The sequence below is a fragment of the Pinus tabuliformis genome, chromosome 5_2 (genome assembly GCF_031772625.1).
Source record: "Pinus tabuliformis cultivar Carrire ecotype Pingquan chromosome 5_2, CPIR1, whole genome shotgun sequence".
NCBI classification, from domain to species: domain Eukaryota; kingdom Viridiplantae; phylum Streptophyta; class Pinopsida; order Pinales; family Pinaceae; genus Pinus; species Pinus tabuliformis.
This window is the reverse complement of record NC_142306.1, coordinates 567,768,290-567,790,019: the sequence shown is the minus strand read 5'-3', so window position 1 is coordinate 567,790,019 and position 21,730 is coordinate 567,768,290.

Genomic DNA, 21,730 nt, shown 5'->3' with positions numbered 1-21,730 from the left:
GTAAAATCCTCGAGGGAAGAGATATTTCTCTCTTCATGTATTAGCATATCCAGGGCTATCCAAGCGTACATGACATATCACCCTAGTGTTTCTATGCTCTATCCAAGCATACATGATATATCATGACATATCACCTCGACCCTTAAAGGTACACATCAACTCAATGTTTTAAACTACATTTCACCTTGGCCCCTTGAAAGTCCATACCACCTCAACATTTAAAAGTCCAACCTCATTTGGAAACTCCCATAAAAATTCTTCTGAGGAAATCACTCATTTCAAAGAAAATCAAGTCTGACATTTGCTTTGTTCTCTATTTACTATTCAAATTAATAATGTAAAATATCATAAATAATCAAAATTTAATAGTCAAAATTCCATCATTATACATTTTATTTATTTATAAATAAAATCTAATTTCTGCCCCTACGCCTGACACAATTTATTAGTGAGAATTGCACATATGCCATTTTTATATTTAAAAAATTTATATTAAACTATCTGTGGTTTTTCTTGTCAGAGAAAAGCATAGATGTCCCTCTTGTCTAAAAAAATGTTGTAAAAGGTGGGCTCTCCTATGTAGTCAAGTTGCATTTAAAAGTTGAGACTATAATTTTTTATGTCATATTTAAGTAATCAAATCTATTTGTGCATCTGCTCATGAAATTTTTTCACGTGATTGATAGAAATAGTAGTGTTAATCATTTTTTATAAGTTTAACTAAAGTTTCTCACGTTTCAAGCCATGGTGGTCTACCTTCACTCTGCAATGCAAGCCATGGTCGTTTACTTTAGGTTCGTTGGTTGAAGAAAAAGATGAAGTCACTCTGCAATGCAAGCCATGGTTGAAGAAAAAGATGAAGTCACTCTGCAATGCAAGCCATGGTCGTTTACCTTCAGGGTCGCTGGCCGTTCACCTTCAGGTTCGATGGTCGAAGAAAAAGATGAAGTTTAGATTGTTATTGTTTCAGTTATAACTACATTTTTTTATTAACTATGGCAAACATGTTATTGTTTCAGTTATAACTACATTTTTTATTAACGGTGGCAAACATGTTATTGTTTCAGTTATAACTACATTTTCTATTAACGGTGGCAAACATTTTAATCTAACTGCTATAAACATTTTAATCGTCTAACATCAGATCAGACGGTTCATAGTAAGACAGGTAAGATAAGAGGAGAGTTGATTCCAGAGGGGGCCTTGCGGGTAATTACTTTTAACCAACATGTAAATTTTTACCAATCCTTTAAGTATTATAAATTGAGAAATATTAATATAAATTTAACATATTAAATGGATATATAAATTTTTTACAAACTTTTTTACATTACACCTACACATAATCCTTATACTAGGTTGTAAAGCGGCTCGCCTTGCGGAGTAATTATTTTTAACCAACATGTAAATTTTTACCAATCCTTTAAGTATTATAGATTGAGAAATATTAATATAAAAAATGTTTACAAACTTTCTTACATTACACCTACACATCATCCTTATACTAGGTTGTAAAGTGGCTTACCTTGGGGCGTAATTACTTTTAACCAACATGTAAATTTTTACCAATCCTTTAAGTATTATAAATTGAGAAATATTAATATAAATTCAACATATTAAATGGATATGTAAAAATGTTTACAAACTTTTTTACAGTACACCTACACATCATCCTTATCCTAGGTTGTAAAGGGGCTCTCGGCACAATGGTTCAAAGATACTTGATAAATTATTTAATTAAATGATGATATTATAATTTTAAAATTGCAATTTAGTTAAATGAAATTATTAATTGATCTGTAACATTTTTTATTTATAATATAAAAAATGGAGTCATAAGGAATTGTCCGGACGACCAAAAGTGGCGACATTTTTTATTTATTTATTTATTTTGTAGTGGCACTGTTTGAATCATGTGTTTGATGGTGGAAATGGCTTGAGGACCATCAAAAACATCTAGGGAACCTAAAATTTTGAAGTTTAACAACTATAATTTGGATTTACAAAAATCCTTTTCTCAAAATATGACTGGAATTTCCATGACTTTCAGAGCAAGATGGTGGAAATGGCTTGAGGACCATCAAAAACATCTAGAGAACCTAAAATTTTGAAGTTTAACAACTATAATTTGGATTCCATGACTTTCAGAGCAAGATGGTGGAAATGGCTTGAGGACCATCAAAAACATCTAGAGAACCTAAAATTTTGAAGTTTAACAACTATAATTTGGATTTACAAAAATCTTTTTCTCAAAATATGACCGGAATTTCCATGACTTTCAGAGCAAAAAACAATCTCATTAAACTACAACATAAAAATTTCCTTTACATTCATTTGAATTATATTTATGATTTTCTTATTATTAATATAAGTATTATTATAAATTACTATTATCATTATTTAAATTATAAAAACTTTCAAATTATATATATAATTTTATAGTATTATATTTTAGGGATCATATTATAAATAATAATTTACATTTTTATTTTTTAAATTTTATTTTATTAATAAAAATAAAGGTTGATAAAGAAATAAATTTTTAAATTTTAATTTATTAAAAAAAAATAAAATTAAAAGAAAATAAAAATTTTCTTCATAAAAAAATAATAAATATTTTATTTATTATTTTTTAAATTAAAATATTTAATAATTAATTCAATATTAAAATATCTTATTACATTTTGATAAAGAGATTTACTCTTAATAAATTTGTTTGTTTTAATGAATGTAGTTGAGTTATAATTTGCATATGTGTATATTGTATAGGTAAAGGAGTAACGACCTTTGGTGATAGAGTCAAACTTTATACATGACCACATATGGAATTACGTGACTCCACCCTCACATACCTTCGGTCACCTACCTAAGTCTTCTCAAATTAATTGTACGCAAGTGGGACTTTGTGGTATTTTTCTATGTTGTTTTGAGTAAGGTCATTCTTTCTATCTGCTCAGAAATGACGTGCTCTTCCCATGGTGGATTGGTTGTAGGAAGGGAATTATTTGAGAGCCCAGATGGTTGATTTTTGGTTCAACCTGTACACTTGGCCCTTGTCGTGCAGGTTGTATGGTGCTCAACTCACTCAATTTACTGGTATGATCACGTTTGTAATGTATTATATATGTTCTACTATGCTCTCAGGGTGGCAGAAAGGTGGTAGCTTCGTTGGGGGTGGCCTTGAGGATCATGTTTCTATAATCATATGTCGGCTATAGGATAACTGGGTCAGAGTGTCTGGAGGTCCATTTCCACTAATATCCCCTCAGTTGTTCATATTAGGGTGTTGCCTTTTTAATTTCCAGGTATTAGAATGCCCTATGGTCATCAACAGTGAAGAGTCAAGAGCTCTCCAGGGTCGTATTCCTTCTCTTCTTAAGTGTCAATTTTCTTTGTGCTCCTTTTACACAACTCAGGTACTGGTCTGTCCTTCGAATTGGTCGAGTCTCGGCGGTTCCTTGACCTCTGAATCCATCGGGATTTCGTTTAGTTGTCCAGTGCTGGTCTATGGAGTGTGGTACCCTGAGACCTTCTCCATTTGGTTCTAAAAAACATCATGGTCTCTCTCAATCTTTGCTTTTTCAAGTTGTTTTAATTCTAGTTGTTCTGGGTTCACAAAAAAATGGGGGCTTTGGGAAGTTTAGACATTTAATAGCTTGGGTTTGTGGCGGGTGTCAATTACTCCTCTTCCGCCTACATATATGTCTCTTTGGTATAATTACAGTTGTGTTTACAGTTCAATTCATTGCAGGACTACACTCTTGTGTGGGTAGTCGTCAAGTAGTTGTTCAATTCTCTATTGTTGTCTTCGTGTGGTTTGTTTGTAGGTACTATATGGCACCACATCAACGACTACCCAACCGCAGGGGTGGTGCTCTTGGGGCATCCTCCTCGAGACACAAGCGTCTTTTCGAGTGTGAATCAATAGCGAATTATTTTGATTCGACCCCTCTTGAGGTCAGAAAGGAAATTCTACACCTGGAAGCCAAGGAGTTTAGGGATCACAAATATTTCTCTGATTTAGAGATTGTTGGCAGCAACTTGAAATGGGTTCCCAATCCTAAAGAAGTTTCAGAGAAGAAGACTATATTTCCTTCACTCTATCACCATGTACCGTCAAACTCTTTGCATGCCAGGAGGAGATTAAGAGAATCTTGAGGGACATTAGGTAAAATCTGGATGATATAGTAGTAAGATTGAGTCGTGTGGAACATTTTGTGGTTTTAGACTCAAACATTGATTCAAAGGATCACCAGGAAGAGGCAATAGTCACACCATCCATGCAAACTCTTCTCCTCATTCATCATGCAAACTCTTCTCCTCGTTCGCCAGTTATCATTTTAGACTAATATGTCCATCAAGTGATTGGTTTTAGTCTTTGATGTTGTAAGAAACTTGTCTAATAATCTTAGTTTATTTTGTCAATTTTTCCAGAGATTACTGTTTCTTTCCTATAATATTTTTACTCTGGCTTTTTTTTTTGTGTATCTAGTCCACCGTCCTCATAATATTCAGTGAGATAGTCCCTTTTGCAAAGTTTTGCTAATAATAATTTCTGTTATGGTAATACTAGTGGACTCTCATAATCTTTTAAGTCAAACGATGAAATAAAAGACTCCCAATATAATATCTCATGTAATATTTTTTTGCTATCGACGAAATTTACAAAACCAAAAAAAATATATGGTTAAGTTTCTAACAACTTTACCCTTAAATCCACGATATTAATTGATTTTGTAATATATTGGTCAATATGTTAATAAATTCCAATGGGCTATTATAACGATGATATCGTTATGTTAATTATCTTTATGAACTTTATAATCTCAATTGTGTCCATATTCTTTGAATGCAAAATACACTTTTTCCTTCCTTAAAAGTCATGTTAAGTCAGTTTAAAAGACAAATTAAAACATATCTTTTTCGTTTAACAAACCTAAAATTGCGCTCTAACTTGTTTAGTCGCAACGTCCCTATGAACTAGGGGTGTATATTTACTTATTTTAGTGATTCAAAGTCTTGGTTTGTTTTGTTTTTATTAAATTTGTATTTTAATCTTAATTTACTGATACTTAGGTGAATTTGACTAATAGAAATAAAAATAATTATAATTTTTAATTTCAGTTTTGAATATTATTTATTAAATTTTAATAAAGTGAGATTTTTTTCACAAAAATAATTATAATTTTTCATTTCAGTTTTGAATATTATTTATTAAATTTTAATAAAGTGAGATTTTTTCACAAGGAAAAAATCATAATTGTATTAATTAAAATAAAAATTACATTTTGTAAGCTCATTGAGTGTGTATGTATATAGAGATTAGATTAGTATAAATCCATAAACATAGATAAAACTGAAAGAAGTAAGAAAAGTCATATATATACATGGAGCTTTGGAAAATAAACTATGAATAGTAAAAAGCAAGAATAAAAATTATAGTTGATTGATGCATATCTTTTCTCTTTTCCTTTTCTATCTATGCATTATATGTCAACCATTAAGATTTGGATCAACTAGGACCAAGGCCAATTCTTGTCCCACATGTGGGACTTCTTTGTCTAAGTCAAAATTATATAAGACATGCTCTTTTGGAGCCCCTAGATCCATCCACTGCCAAGCTCCTTTTCACCCTGTTGTACATTGCTAGAGGCCGGCTATATCGTAGTGTCCTCCTCTTGGTCGACCCCGGTTCTATGCCATTGGTTTCTTCTTATTTTTGTTGACATTCTTTTTTATCGTCTTCTTCGTCCTCAAAAGGATATTGCTCTTTAAAGTGCCAACCTTTTGGTTTGTTTGTTCCCTGCCTATGGGCATGCTCGTTGTAGATGGCCCGTATGAAAACACACACGACATCTAAATGTCGTACTTTTGTAGTCTATGACTTGTGACTAACATAACTTTTGATGTTTCAAATTTCTTTGATGACAAAGACCTTTGTTTAGGTCAATCTCCACACATATTCTAGCATAGTAATAATAAAAACTTTTTGTGCTCTCCATATCCAATTTTAAAAATTTTCCCATTGTGTTTTCTATGTCTTCAAACACTTTATGGTGTTAGATCGGGAGTGTGAGATTTGGAAGCCTAACCCAAACCAACATAGTGGAGACCACCATAGAGTTTGCATCACACTTAGGAAACCATGGTGCAATGAAAAGACCAGCTTTGCTCCAAAACCATAGCCCTGAATTCAGTGCATAATCCAAATCCTTCCGTGTTTCAAACTGTATTATGAAAAAACATTTTGAACATAAAAAAGTTTCAAATTCCAAAGTCCAAATAGCAATAGCAACGATCCATTATATGAGAACTTCAGGTTTGGGCTAAAACCCATTGAATATGGGTATGACCGCTTTGGTTTGTAAAATAAAGGAGAACAAGGAATTTACTTTAGGAAGGCTTACTTCCAAGAAAGGAACTTTTAGGAAGGCTTACTTCCATGGAAGGAGCTTTTACTATTTGTTCAACTATATGGACTAAGAATACTTTGAATTTGATCTGTTGGGGCTGAGACCTTCCTGTTGGTGGCATCCTTATAGGATACAGGGGTCCCATTAGCAGATTTAGCAACAGGTGCACCCCAAGAAACCTTGTGTTCAGAATGATGGTTAAGTTTTTATAGATATTATGCTGAAACAAACATTGTGTTCAGAATGATGGTGAAGTTTTTATAGATATTATGCTGAAACAGGAATGTCTCAGCTAAGGCCTTTCCTTCCAATTGAAGGCTTTGATAACAATATGAGATACCCCATCTGTTTCAATGGTCTGCTTTAACGAGGATACAGTTGAAGAGTTGTTGACCCATAATAGTTTAGTTTCCCCACAAAAGCTCTTAATCAAAATATGGAAGGTGGAACTCGCTCTGTTTCCTATCAAAGGAGAAGCTTTATTAAATTTGGCCATATCTTGAGGCTCTGTCTGGAAAAAGGGGATTTCAGAAAATGTGGGCAGAGAGCAGTGGTTGCCCTCTCCCAACTCCGATGGAAACCGTGCAGCCTCATGGGCATATATATCGGAAATAACCCGTGGAAATGTACTGCAAGGAAAAATGAACCGCAAGAATGAGGAATTATCACCGTGGTACCTGTTATACGCTAACCAGCGTCTAGAACAACAAGGATTGACCGCCATTGAAGCATTCAACGGAGTATCCAGAGGTATAAACGAGGCATTAGACTGACCACGATATGTCAGCAGGACTAGGAAAATCCCTTGTTTTGGCTCTACAAGTTCCATTGCCCACAAACTCCTCGCAAAGTTGTTGCAGATAGAACTCCCCCAAATGGGACCAAACGCGTCCGAACCCCACGCAACAGGCACGAGAATACACTATGAGACCATATGCGAAGACGAAATTCACGAAAGTGGAGGCCTCATACGCAGCGACGTCTTCAGACTTGTTAGAAACGAACAAAGAAACCCTAACTTGACTCGGCATTGCTCCAGCGTTCTGAGAAATGACACTTCAATGTTATTAGTTTATGGACCATTACTCTTTCTTCTTTTCTTTTTTTAATTCAAATTAATGATAAGGCTGGTCTAACCTTCTAACCATCTCTTCGCTGAAAAAGACAATGCCAAGAAACTCTTGCTAACATATTCTCATAATTATTTTTGATGTCTTCGAATGCATCACATTCCAAAATTGATGTCTTTAAATGCGTCACATTCCATAATGGGAGAAATACACTTTTACTTTAATATTATGAAATGATATCCTAACATACAATACAATTTGTGTTTAATTTGATTTATTCTTATAACTTTCTCTCATGTCTTTGAATGCATCATATTTCAAAATGAGAGGGATACATTTTTACATTAATATTATGAAATGTGAACTATGCAATTTGTGTTTAATTTGATTTCATGATATTGAAAATTCTATCATCATAAAACATATTACGCATATTACACATTTAAAATTTGAGGTGTGATATCACACTATACATCACAATTTAAATTTAATTTGATCCAATACTATTGACAACTCCATTATTGGTCTAATAAATCATATTACAAATTTAGAAGCATGACTTTTGATAACACATAGTACACATTTAGAAGCATGAGTTCTGATAAAAACATATCGCACATTGAAGCATGAGGTCTCATTAAATGTGATATCACAACTTACATCACAATTTATGTTTGATTTAATTTAAAAATATTAAATTTTTTATTATTTCACATAATAATATATACTATTATTTTGAATGCTATATTTTGGTGGGAAATATCACAATCCCTTTTTAATCAATTAGTAAAATTGTTACGATGACCTTTGTATATATTTGTACATATTAAAATATTAGATTGGTGAGTCAAGAATTGTTGAGCTTGATTGCCCATGTGTATGTAAGTATTTTGAGGTCTAAATGCTTATGCTTATATGTTTTGAGAGTAAGGGTGCTTGTGTGATCTTAGATTAGTGAGTTTATGTGTTAAAAGACTAATGAACTTAGTTATGTAAATATGCAATCACTTTAATATTAATAAAAATATATTAGTGTTGCAGTAGATTGAGTTAGACAAGAGAGATGGGAGGCTAAGACTCCACGAATGGGAAAAGGGGTTAAGGGCTAAGTGATGGAATTAAGCCATTAGACTAAGCCAAATACTATATTAAAAGCCTAAAGTCAGGTTTTTATCGTAAGTGTCCAAAAAATGGGAAAAGTGAGCTTTTCGAAATGTCATTATAAAAAAGAACACATGCATATAGGGGTGGCGACCCTATGATAATGTTGCCCTATGGATCCTAGTTTGATTTAGGTATTGGGATAGGTTCCCTTGGTGAGGCTTGGGGGTACCCAGAAACTCTTGAAGGCAATTAGAACTCATGAAGCTAGAGGGTTTTGAGACTCCTCGGTTGGCCTATGTTGGAAGTGCTAAAAGAGTAGTGACACAACCTAAAGGATCATGGGCATAGAAAAGGGGGTGCACTACCTTGCGTTGTGTAAGCTAATGAGGGATGGGAGATTGTAGGTTGGAGGACGTAGGAGTCTAGTACCTTGGCATGTGACCTTTTTGGTGCTATCTATGGACCTTAGTTGGCTTTAGGAAGCTTTTCCTTTGTGAAGTCATAGCCCCAGCTTAGTAGTGACCCACTACTAAGATTATTGGAGTAGTGTGGTTTATCACTAAGTGGAAATTATGAGGTTTGCAACCAATTGGCGTCCTTTCTAAAAGATAAGTGTTCTTATTGTATTTCAATGCTTTTATCGCGCCTACTCTTATGAATACATGTCATTATGATTCATATGTGTTATTTGCAAGGTTTTCACTTAATTAATATCATGTTATTTTGCATTAGGCATACATACGTAGAGTAAGTATTGACATTTTTGTGGCTAACAAAGTCTAGGTGGGCATGATTATTCATGGTATCAAAGTGTTTATGAACTAAGTAGATAGAAAAATTGCAATATCACCTGTGCAAAGTAGAAGTTGTATATTGCCCCCAACTTTCCCACTAAGGCACACTACTACACAACTTTTTCTTTGTACAACTAAGATTACAATCTTTCTCTTCAATTGGTTCATAAACATTAATACCATGTATAATCTTGCCCACATGGGCTCTATTATCCACAAACAATGTAAATATCTACTCTTCTCATCTATGCCTAATACATAATGACATGATATTAATTGAATCAAAACCTTGCAAATAACACATATGAATAATAATGACATGTATTCACAAGAGTAGGCACAACAAAAGCATTAAAATACAATAACAACACTTATCTTTTAGAAATGGTACCAACTGGATGTAGACCTCAAACATTCCACCGATCCATATACTACATTACTCCAATACTCATATTAGTGGGTCACCTCCAAGTTGGGGGTATGGTTCCAGTAGCAGAAATGCTTCCTAAATCCAATTAAGGTCCACAAATAGCACCAAAAAGGTCACAAGCCAAGATGCTAGGCTCTAGTACCCTCCAATCTACAAATTCTCATCCCCCATTAGCCTACACAACCCAAGGTAGTTCACTCCCTTCTCTGAGACTCTCTGGTCGACCCGTGTTGAAAGCTCTAGAAAAGTAGTGACACAACATAAAAAACCCTTCATGGTAATGCCAATAATTCTTGCTTCAACTTATTAAAAAAAATTCACTATCCTTATCCATAAATAAACAAATAAAAATATGAAACAAATCTTATTTCAACCTACTAATATTAAAAAATGATTTTAATTTTAATTTTAAAATTAAAATGTTATTAAATACACATAAATCAACTTTATCAATAAATTTCTTTTATAATATTAAAAATAACTTTCTTTTATAATATTAAAAATAATGTTAAACAATTCTAATAATTTTATGTTATCATCTATTATTATTATTATTATTATTGGTGGCATGAAATGGACCTAACAGTTATTAGTTTCCCATAATTTAGTTTTTGTTGTTTTTTATTTAAATTTAATTAAAATCATTTAAAATAAAATATATAAATATTAGTTTCATTAAAAAATAATTATTAATATTTTGTTTTTAAACCCTTTTAAAGATATTTTCCATAATTTTTTTTATAATTATTTTAAATAAAATATTATCAATATAAAATATTAATTTCACATAATTATATTATAGTATTTAAAAATATTAAATCACTTTTACATTAAAACCTATAGTTTTATAAAAATTAAAAAAATATTAACAAAATTTCAATAACAAAAAACTACAAATTGAACCATTTCGTAGTTTCCAACTTTTTCTCATCCTTTACTTTTATTAAAGAATGTTTCAAACTTTTGTAAGATACCACTCACATGGAGACAAAACTATCATAAACACGATTATATTTCTTCAATTTGCCTAAGAAAGGATATAATGACTCTTAATGCGATGAAAGGAGACTCAACATTCATTTACGATTCCGGTGACCTACTTCCAACTTATTTAAGTTTATTTAAATTTTTATAGAGTTATGAATAAAGGTGGTTAAAATATGTGTGAACTTATTGTTTTGAGTGTAGTTTTGGGTGGTTTGGAGTATGGTTTGTTCAAACTCTCAAGGATGAGCGACCACACATGCTTAGAGAGACATTGAGATGGAGAATGTGGTGGACCGCTTATCACAAGAAATGTAACATTTTGTGACGTCTTCAGGTTTCTTCCTAAAGATGGGGCAACTCACCCATCGTGCAAGTTAGAGCGTTGAGGAGGAGTCAAGCAATATAGGTGCTGATGAGTTAAGAGTGCCATGGTGGACCAAGTGAGAAGAGACTAGCGAGCTTGATGAGACTACACAACATTGTGTTTAATCGAGAAGGATATGTTGAGACATGTCGACTCGAGTGAAGTATGTCCAACACATTTAACTAAGCATGACCACACAAGATGGACATAATTTGGTGGAGTCGCAACAATGCATGGGTTGGCACGAGTAGCCAAGGGGTGATGACCCTTCATGACCCCTCCATAGACATTTATATATAACCAAAGGATGGGATGAGGGAGGGAAACATTCAAGCAACAATTTAGTGGAAGAGAAATGAGCTCAAGAAAACCGAACAATGGACATAACTGGACATTGCAGAAATGCAAGGAAGAACTGAATGTGGGCTATGGGGATCACTTAGCCAATGTTAAGAACTGAGGTCACATAAGGGTGACGGGTTCATTGAAAAATTCATGTAGAGTAAAAGAAGAGTTGTGAGTTTAGGGCTAAGGTGCAGTCCACGAGCACGGGTTTGAGGTGCAGTCCAAGTGTACACTATGGAGGTATAGGTTGAGGTGCAGGTACAAGATTTCAGTGCCATGGGTAGAGTTTGCCACCCGATGAGTGAATGGGTCAGGTCGATCCCACTTGAGGTGACCCAAACTTGTATTTTGAGCTTGGTTATTGCTTTGTATTCGAAGAGGATGAGTAGGGAAGTGACCTAAGCCTGCTCCATTGTGTTTTAACTCAAAGATTGTACCTTGAAGTTTATAAGTGAGATAATTATAAAAGGCTTTGGAGGTTACAACATTCCACCCTACATGTTGTGTACATTGTAATGTTACATGGTTTGATGATGTTGATGTTTTATATTGCAAATTCTATGATTGGAAGTTAATGTCATGTAGTACTTGTGAATTGGTTTTCTTGTGATTCCAAAACAAGTGTCAACTAATCACATTATAAGTAAAAAGAAGAGGTGAAGTGTAGGTGTTGTACTCACAAGTTGGTCATGCCATTATTGAGGAAGCACATTGGTGTTGCACGCTCAGAGGTCATGACATGCCTTAACTCATGGGAATGCTCAGGGGGTGTGACATGTGGTATTAGAGTGATAAAAAAGAAGAGTGTGTGAATCTATTCACCACAAAGAGGTGGTATCAAAGCTTATTCTATGGTGCGATCCACACCACTGAGAGGTGGTATCTAAGCTTATTATGTGGTGTAATCCACACCATTAGGAGTTGGCATATCAAAGCTTATTCTATGTGGGCTCCACAAAAACAAGAGGTGGATATTAGTGCATATTTTGACATGTTCATTGGCATAGAGACTCATCTTCATCAGTGAGATATTGTTGGAATAGGATTATCTGCTGGGTAGTTATCACTTTGAGGAGTTGATTTATGAGGCTTACAAGTTGGAGGCTTTTTAGTATTTGAGGTGATTGGGGGGATTTATGTGATTGATTTCTAGGATGGAGATATTGGGTTGCCTTTTGGTTTTATTAGGCTTGGTTATCAGGGGCATTTGTGAAAGTATGGTGACTGGGATATTCTCTAGTAGAGATGAGTTATGGTGATTCAACTTGGGAGGCAAATATGATAAGGCATAGGGATATTTAAACTACATACAAGATATTGCGACTAGATGAAACTCTTGGTGGGGTCAAACAAAGAAGTTGCATGCAAATAAGGATGCCTTATGGGATGAGTAGAATGATGAGATGGAAGAATATTCTCCCGTCTCTTGTCAGATCAGATGCCATGTAAATTCAAGAGAGAATTTTGAGGATTTTTTCCTAGAAGAGAAGGCGAGACTTAGCTGATTGGATGAGATCCAAGGGAAACACGTTGAGGTTTGTTTAGGTACTCTGGAGAAGAATGGAAAGGAGATGTACCTTGTTGTGGCGAGGAGCACTCATCAAAGTTCTATGAGAAAAAACACTATTGCAAAAGGTTAGCCATATGTGATCTAGGGTAGAGTTCAAAAATCTACCAGATATGGTCTAGGATTAGGGAATTCATAGGTACAACAAGAAAATTAGAATAAAAATGGAGCAATGGGTTCTTCAAGGAAGGGACCTTATACTACTTCAGGTTAGAAATATTCTAGATATCTTACCAAGAAGATGCATGTATCTTTAATAGGGCCAGATACCAAAAAGAAGGATGCTTCTCTAGTTGCAAGGATGTTTTCACTTGGAAGTACATCAAGGGAAGATCGTGAGACAACTAGGACAATTGCTTCAATGACAGAGGAAAGACAACATGATCCTATATCATTGAGAGGTAATCTAAGACTTTAGTTTCTACAATTGAGAATGATAGGAAGGAAGTTGGCTGCTTTGGTGGATACCAGGGCAACTCATAGCTTCATTAGTGGAAAAACAATGAAGTCTTTACAAAAGGAGAAAGAATATGAGATGAGTGCATTCAGGTAGTGAACCTAGGAATGAGGTCAATGATAAGGATACTCAAAGACACATTGATGAGAGTGGTTCATTCATTCGGGAAGCTAGACTTGAGAGTAGTGCCATTGGATGATGGTGCGATGATACTAGGTCAGGACTTCCTTCAAATTACAGAGGTCATATCATTGCTTGTAGCAAGACAATTAACATTCCTTGAAGGAGATGAAACCACCTATGTTTAGATGGTGAAGAAGAGTAAATTGGGGTGTCGTTCGAGAATATATGTAGTCATATTGTATGAGGAGGATCCACACATGTAGACACCTTGACATGGAACATATTTGATTCCTCATGATCAATAAGAGAAGAGGGATGATGTGGATAGGATCACTTGTGGACTATTTGAAAGATAAGGACATTTAAGGAGTTGGAAAGGAAGGGGAAATCCTTCCATAAGTAGATAGAGTGGACATCAAGAATATTCACTCGGATGCCTTCACCAGGATGATACCAGGGAAAGAGGAATCTCATATACTTCTTCTAAGGTTGATGATGGAGATGTAGAAGAGGATGATGGAGATCCTGTAACCATTATTGAGTATTGTAGAAATGCTATGGGTATGTATGATTTCCATATGACGAAGCAATGACTTTAAAAGTTAGGATGTTCCAAGACAAAGATTTAGGGTGTGCAAAGATATTTGAGGACAAAGTATCAATCAAATACCTTAGTTGCTCTAAGTTAGGGAGGTGACTTTCAAGTCCTTATCTCTTAATTGATCCATTGATGATAAATGCAGTGGCTTGATGGAGGGGAATTTCACCCATGATTCCTAGGATAAGCATCAACCACAACACACATGTATGATAGAGCAGATCAATGCCAAAAGAGGTGTGGATTGATCTCTTGCATGAGGATGTACATTCTCACTGATAAGGCATGATGATTGGATTAGCTACCAAATTAGTTTGAGATATCTGGGAGCTCAATGTGTGGGGACATGTTATGGATACTCTTTTATATGGTCGTGGATGTATTTCAAGGAGATGGGAGTTCATATGTATCTTATATATTTTTTGATAGAGAGAATGGATTACAGTTTATAGATGTCAAGGTTTCTAGGGTACTCTTAGGCAGAGGTGTTGGGATGGAGATGATATTGGAGGCTAGGAGTATGTCTTCTTTTTTGAGATAATGTGGAGTTGGGAGAGGTATTCCTTAAGACTAGCCCACTTCATCTTCTTATGGGTTCATATAGAGATTTACTCACTAATAGTGAAGCTTGAATGTATGGGAGTGCCTAGAGTATTCTTTTCAAGAGCAAGGTTGATGGAGTATGGAGATCATGTTTAGATTACATTAGGATATTGATGATGTAGTGTTAGAGAGATAAGTAACTTTTCTCCATTACAGTTCACCTTGGTGATGGATAGGTTGACTAGGGTGTTTATTGTCGAGGACGACAACATTTTTTTAGTGGGGGAGGATGTCAAACCCTTAGGGATGAGCATCCATGTGAGCCTCAAGTGACATTGATATGGAGAGCATAGTGGATCGTCCATCATAACAAATGTGACATTTTATGAAATTTTGGGGTTTCTACCCAAAGACAAACTAATTGACCCATCATGCTAGTTAGAGCACGAGGGCGAGATAAGCAACATTGGCACCAACGAGTTGAGAGAACCCATAGTGGACCGAGAAAGTTGGGTTGAGAGATAAGTGTGCCTAATGGATGCGCCAACATCACATGAAGTATCATGATGATGCATTTAACCAAGCAAGATATGTTGATACGTGCCAGCTTGAGTGAACTATGATCGATGTGTTTAATCAAGTGGGACCGCATGAGATCATATTGGTATAGCTGCAACAACCCATGGGTCAACCTAAGCAGGTGAGGGGTTGCGACCCTTCATGACCCCTCACTATAGACATGTATATATAACCAAAGGATGGGATGAGGGAGAGAAACATTTGAATAAAAATTCAATAGAAGAGAATTGAGCACAAGACAAATGAATAATGGATTTCCTGACACCTGGGAATAACCTTTTTCTACCATCTGAGATTTATATTTCGCCACCTTACCTTTTGCATTCATATTCTTCTTAAACACCCATTTACTTCTAATGTATTTCCTTCCAGCTAGCAACTCCACTAGATCCCAAGCCTCATTTTTGTCCAAAGAATCCATTTCATCAACCATGGCCTCTTTCCAGAGTTTACCATCCTCTAAATCTACTGCCTCCCTGACAGTTCTATGATCATCATTAGTAATAGATAAAGCAAAATTTAAACAGAAAGCAAATGGATTATACCTTTCTGGCTGCCTTCTTTCTCGAATTGATCTTCTCACAGCTACAGTTTGTGGATCTTCATCTTCTGATTCCTCTTCTACTATAGAGTCTGATTCTTCCTCCTTTAGCTTAAACTCTATCTTCTTAGGTTCCTTTGGCAGGACTTCATGTTTAATAACATATTTCACCTCTCTAAGCACCACATCGTCGCTATACACAACCTTCCTTGTTTCTGGGTTCCAAAGCTTATAACCTTTTAAACCATCCTTATACCCAATAAAGATGCACCTTTTAGATTTACTATGTAACATGGTTCTTTTCTCCTTTGGAACATGTACATATGCATCATAACCAAATATCCTTAGATGTGAAATATATGGTTTCTTACTAGTCCATAGCTCTTGTGGAGTCTTATCCTCCAATGTTGATGAAGGTGATCTGTTGACCAGGTAGCATGTTGTTTCCACCGCCTCTGCCCATAATTCTTGTCCTATCCCGACACCACTGAGCATGCTTCTTGCCTTTTCCATCAACATCTTATTCATTCTTTCTGTAACTCCATTTTGCTAAGGTGTGTATGGAGTAGTCTTCTACCATTATTTACCACACTTCTTACAAAAATCTTCAAATTCCTTCTTACAGAACTCTCCATCGTTATATGTCCTCAACACCTTTATCTTCTTCTTTGTCTGGTTTTCCACTAGAGCCTTAAATTCTTTAAACTTGTCAAAGACTTCAAATTTATTCCTGAGGAAATATATCCATGCATTCCTTGAGAATTCATCTATAAATTATACATAGTACACAAACTTACCTAGTGATGGAACCTACCCAACTCCAAACACATCACTGTGCACAAGCTCTAATATCCCTCTCGCCCTCTTAGCAGTAGAGGGGAGACCCACCTGATTATGCTTCCCATATACACAATTTTCACAAAAATCAAAATCTAGAGAGAAATTAGACATACCTTCTACCTTGCCATTACCATGAAGTATTCAAAGGCCCTTCTCTCCAATATGTCCAAGCCTTTGATTCCATAGCATGGTCTTTTCTCCATAGACCACTGGATTTTTTGCTCCACTTTCAGGAACGACATAAATGTTGCACCCATCAATAACAATGCTACCTAGAAGCTTGTACAGAGTTCCAATCCGATCTCCTTGGATCAATACCAGTGCTCCTTGAATAATCTTGCAGGTATCTTTCTTGAACACTGTTTTTACACCTGCATCATCCATCTTGCTTACATAAATCAGATTTCTGGCCAATGTAGGAATATGCAAAACACCCAGAAGTGTTATAATCCTTCCACCTTGCAACTTCATCTTGACTTTTATGTGTCTGACAATTCTAGCCTTCTTGTCATCACTTAAGAAGACATCACCACCATCATGTTTCTCATACTCGCAAAACCACTCCCTATGGGGTGTAAAGTGAAAGGATGCACATGAGTCAATCAACCATGCCTTGTGATCTACATGTGTACTTGAAGAAGAAGCCAAGTACACATCCCCACCTCATCTAAAGTGGTTTTCGCCTTTGCAGATGGAGTACCATCAGATCCATTTCCTTTATCAAAAGCTTTAGATCTACTGTCCTTTTTGAAGAGCCCTTCCTTTCTGCATTTCCATCACACCTTTACAAGTTTTCCTGGAGATTTATATCTCCCTCTAGATTTAGATCTCCCATTCGAGGACTTATTTTTGTTTTTATTTTGGGACCGTCCTTGTACAGACAAGGTAACACCATTCTGGATCTCCATATTTTTCCATCTCATCTCCTCCAACAGTAAGGATGATACTATTTCATCAAACTGCAAGGTAGTTGTATTGCTACCTATTGCAACAACCAAACTATCCCACAGATCTGGTAGAGAACACAACAAATTGATGCACTTATCTTCATCTAAAATTTTAATATCAACATATAAAAACTGGCTTACCACATTATTAAAGGTGTTCAGATGCTCTGCCATTAAGTCTCCATCCTTCATCCTCAGGTTATACAACTTTTTCCATAGGAACAATTTATTCATTGGAGACTTAGACTAGTACAAAGTCCCTAACTTGTCCCACAAAGCCTTCACCGAAGCTTCCCCTAATACATTCAACATTACTGAATTTGAGATACAAAACCGTATTGTGCTCTTTGCTTTCTGGTCCAACTTCTTCCAGTCTTCATCAGAAATTGTCATTGTTTTAGTTCTTGGATCTACTGAGATCCACTAATCTTTATCCACCAACAGATCCTCGATCTTGAGTTTACACCACTAAAAACTCTAACCATTAAATTTCTCGATCTCTATCTTTCCACTACTCGTCATCTTCTTTAAACACAAGAACCGATCCCGCGTATCTACCATTGAATAGGGTTTACCACAGGCCCGCGAAAAACCCCTCAATATCAAAGGCATCCCCTTGAAGCTGAAACAACTCTAATACCAAATGTAGGTTTTAACCCTGTACAAAAATTACCTTCAAACGAATTCTTAAAAACTGGAAATAAACAATGGCGAGAGCATAAAACATAAAACACATATACACAGAGATTTTCCCTTGGATCCCAAAACTCGGACTACCAGATTGAATTTTCATTATATTCCTTTCAATGTTACAATACATATATATACATGTTGAAGCATCCATAAACCCCAATTTATTAACCCTAAATTAGAACATGACCATAGTTCCCTTAATTGGATCTACAAAATACCATGGGCAGAAAACCATCATTCCCAAAACCATGTGCGAAATCCATTCACAAAACCATAGGTAGGTCCGCCCACCTTATATAGGGTCCAAAAAAAAAAATCTGGGGCACTGCTCCGAACCACATGCAGGGGGGCTACTGCCATCCCCCCGCTGCGCCCGACACAATGAAGGAAAAATTATCAACCCCCCCATAACCCCCTGGCTTCACGCCTAGGGCTAGTCATGGAAAGAATATAACACGCACCCAGCAAAAAATTGTATAACAACTTGCCAACAAAAATTAAACCCCCATAGGAAGCAACTAAGTTGGTGTTTTTTGGAGCCTTTGAGACATATTTTGTGTTTATACTTGGAGAGAGGAAATCCCTCACACTAGACTAGATCTAGGTTGATGCTTTGGAAGTTGAGGAAAGCTTTTCATTTGTGGGGAAGTTGAAGGGAAAGATGGAACATAGTAATAGGAGAAGAGGGAAAGAAGAAGCTAGCTCCTATGGATAAACAAGGGATGCTCAAGAGAAAAAGCTGGATGAGATGGATAAGTTCATCATAAACCTTTCAAACAAACTAGTGAAGCTAGAGTTGGAAAAAAAATCCTACTCGACAGATCCAATAAGGCCCCAACATAAACTTCAATCCCCAATATAAGAGAACTCCTTTACATCTCCTGTAGAGGGAAAGAAAATACTAGCAAGGCAAAATACAACCTCCCTTGTATTTAGAATATGGTCCTGAGGAAAGTATTGAAGATGTTATTAAGGTTCAGGAGAATAAATACTCTACCCTGTCATAAGAAGAAAATAAAACAAAAGTGCAGGGAGGAGGGGATGATGATCAGAATGTTCCTTCGAATGAAGAAGAGGTAGACGCCTACTGTAAGTAGCTTATTGATTTCATGCAAGCATAACTACATAGGAGATATGATTTTAGGTCTATAAAAAGATCTTGTACACAAGACCAAAAGGAAGAAAGTGTCCAACCTAAGACCCCCAAACAAATTGATAAGGGAAAGAAAATGGTCACTCCTCATCCACCAACCCAAGGAGAAACCTCCCATCCCATTCATTCTAAGCCTTGATCTACAGATATTGAAAAAATACCAAAACAAATCAGGTTGGTCCATCAGGAAAACAAAGAGCCAATTGAGCCAGTAAATGTGGATAGGAATGCTTTGGCCTTCAGTTTGCAAAAAGAACTAGAAAAGGTGAATATATTTGTCCCTTTGGCTAAATCGCTGAAACAACCTTCCTATAAGAGGAAAATATTTGATTTCATGGATGTTTCTCATGTCACTTCAATGAAATATAGTTTAAACTTGCAGGAAGAGAGACATGTAATCATGTTCGGGCCACATGTGGAAGAGAAGGACCCTTCCATCCCTCCATTTTATGTTACATTAATGATTCATGATCTGCTACTTCATAATTGTATGCTTGACTCGAGAGCTTCTCATAATCTAATGCATTTTTCTGTCATGGAACAATTAGGCTTGCAAATCACAAATCCCTATAAGGACTTGTATTCCTTTGATTCAAAAAGAGTGAAGTGCCTTGGTATGATCAAGGATTCGGTGGTTAATTTGGTTTAAAATCCTATGAAGAGCATGGTAATGGATATTGTGGTTGTAGAAATTCCTGCAAGATTTGGTATGCTCCTTTCTAGATCTTGGGGAATGAATCTTGGAGGGTCCATCAAACTAGATCTTACATATTCCATTATTCCAATGTTTGGTGGAGAAGAGCGCAAACTGTATAGAGAATCCAGATTTGTAAAAAATGTCACTAGAGCAGGTAATTCAAACAAATCCATCGTATATGGTCAGTAAAAATACATCTCATGCTTTCTGCTGGAAATGGATGACCAAGTTATGGAGGATACCCAAATGGAAATTCTCTCACATACAAATTAGCAACAAATGAAAGTTGGTTGTGTGTGGAAGTTATATTTTGATGGAGCTTACTCCAAGAAAGGAAATGGAGCAGGACTATTGTTGATATTCCCTTAAGGTAACCTCATTGCTCTTTAATATAAGTTGGAATTTGACACTACGAACAATATTGCTAAATATGAAGCGTCAGTCTTGCGCCTACAAGCTGCTAGAGATCTAAAAATTGAATGTTTGACAATTTTTGGGTGTTTTGAGTTGATTGTGAAATCGATTAGGAATCAATGCCAAAACAAGCATATTAGGTTGAAATCATACAAAAATGAAGTGGGGGGCCTAGTTGAGAATTTCTTCTTGGAATTTAATATTCAATATCTGCCCAAAGACCAAAAAAAAATGGCAGATTCCTTGGCAGCGACAGCTAGTACTTCCAAGCCCCCACAAAATTCCTTGCTAAGGTACAAAATGGAAGTTAGGCACAGACCCTCAATGCCTGACAATGTGAAATACTAGCAATTGTTTGAGGATGAAGATAAAATTAAAAGGTTTATGGAGGTGATAGGAGAATTTTCCAATTTTGTGATTGACTAGGAAGAGGAAGATATCGAGGATATCGAAGGAACGGAATTGCAAGTTCCTTGGGAAGAATCTATAGTTGGGTATAAAATTTTGTAGTTGAAGGGAAATATAATCCCAAAGGGGTTGGTTCCATTAGAGAGGTTGTTTGATGTTAATGATGTGGAATTTAAACCAGCCAAGGAGTTTGAGGCGATACAGAGGACTGTAATATTGGCACAGAGAAGTAGCCCAAACTAATTAAGTTGGCCAAGGGGATCCCAGAGGGATACAAACGGAAGTATCTTTACCTATTCAAAAAGTATGCCGATATTTTTTCTTGTTCTTATGATGACTTGAAGACTTATGATATCAGTATCATTCAACATAATATTCCTTTGAATTCTGAAATTAAACCTCACAAACATAAGTTGAGGCAGATAAATCCCCTACTTCTCCCCTTGATAGAAAAAGAAATTCGAAAAATTCTACAAGATAAAATCATTGTACCCTTGAGATAATCATTTTGGGTGGCTAATCTAGTCCCTGTCAGAAAGAAGTATAGAGAGATCAGGATGTGTGTGGATTCCATAAACATGAATAGGGCCTCCCTAATGGACAACTACCCCCTGCCCAAGATGGATTATCTTTTGCAGAAGATGGTGAGGTCATCAAGGTTAT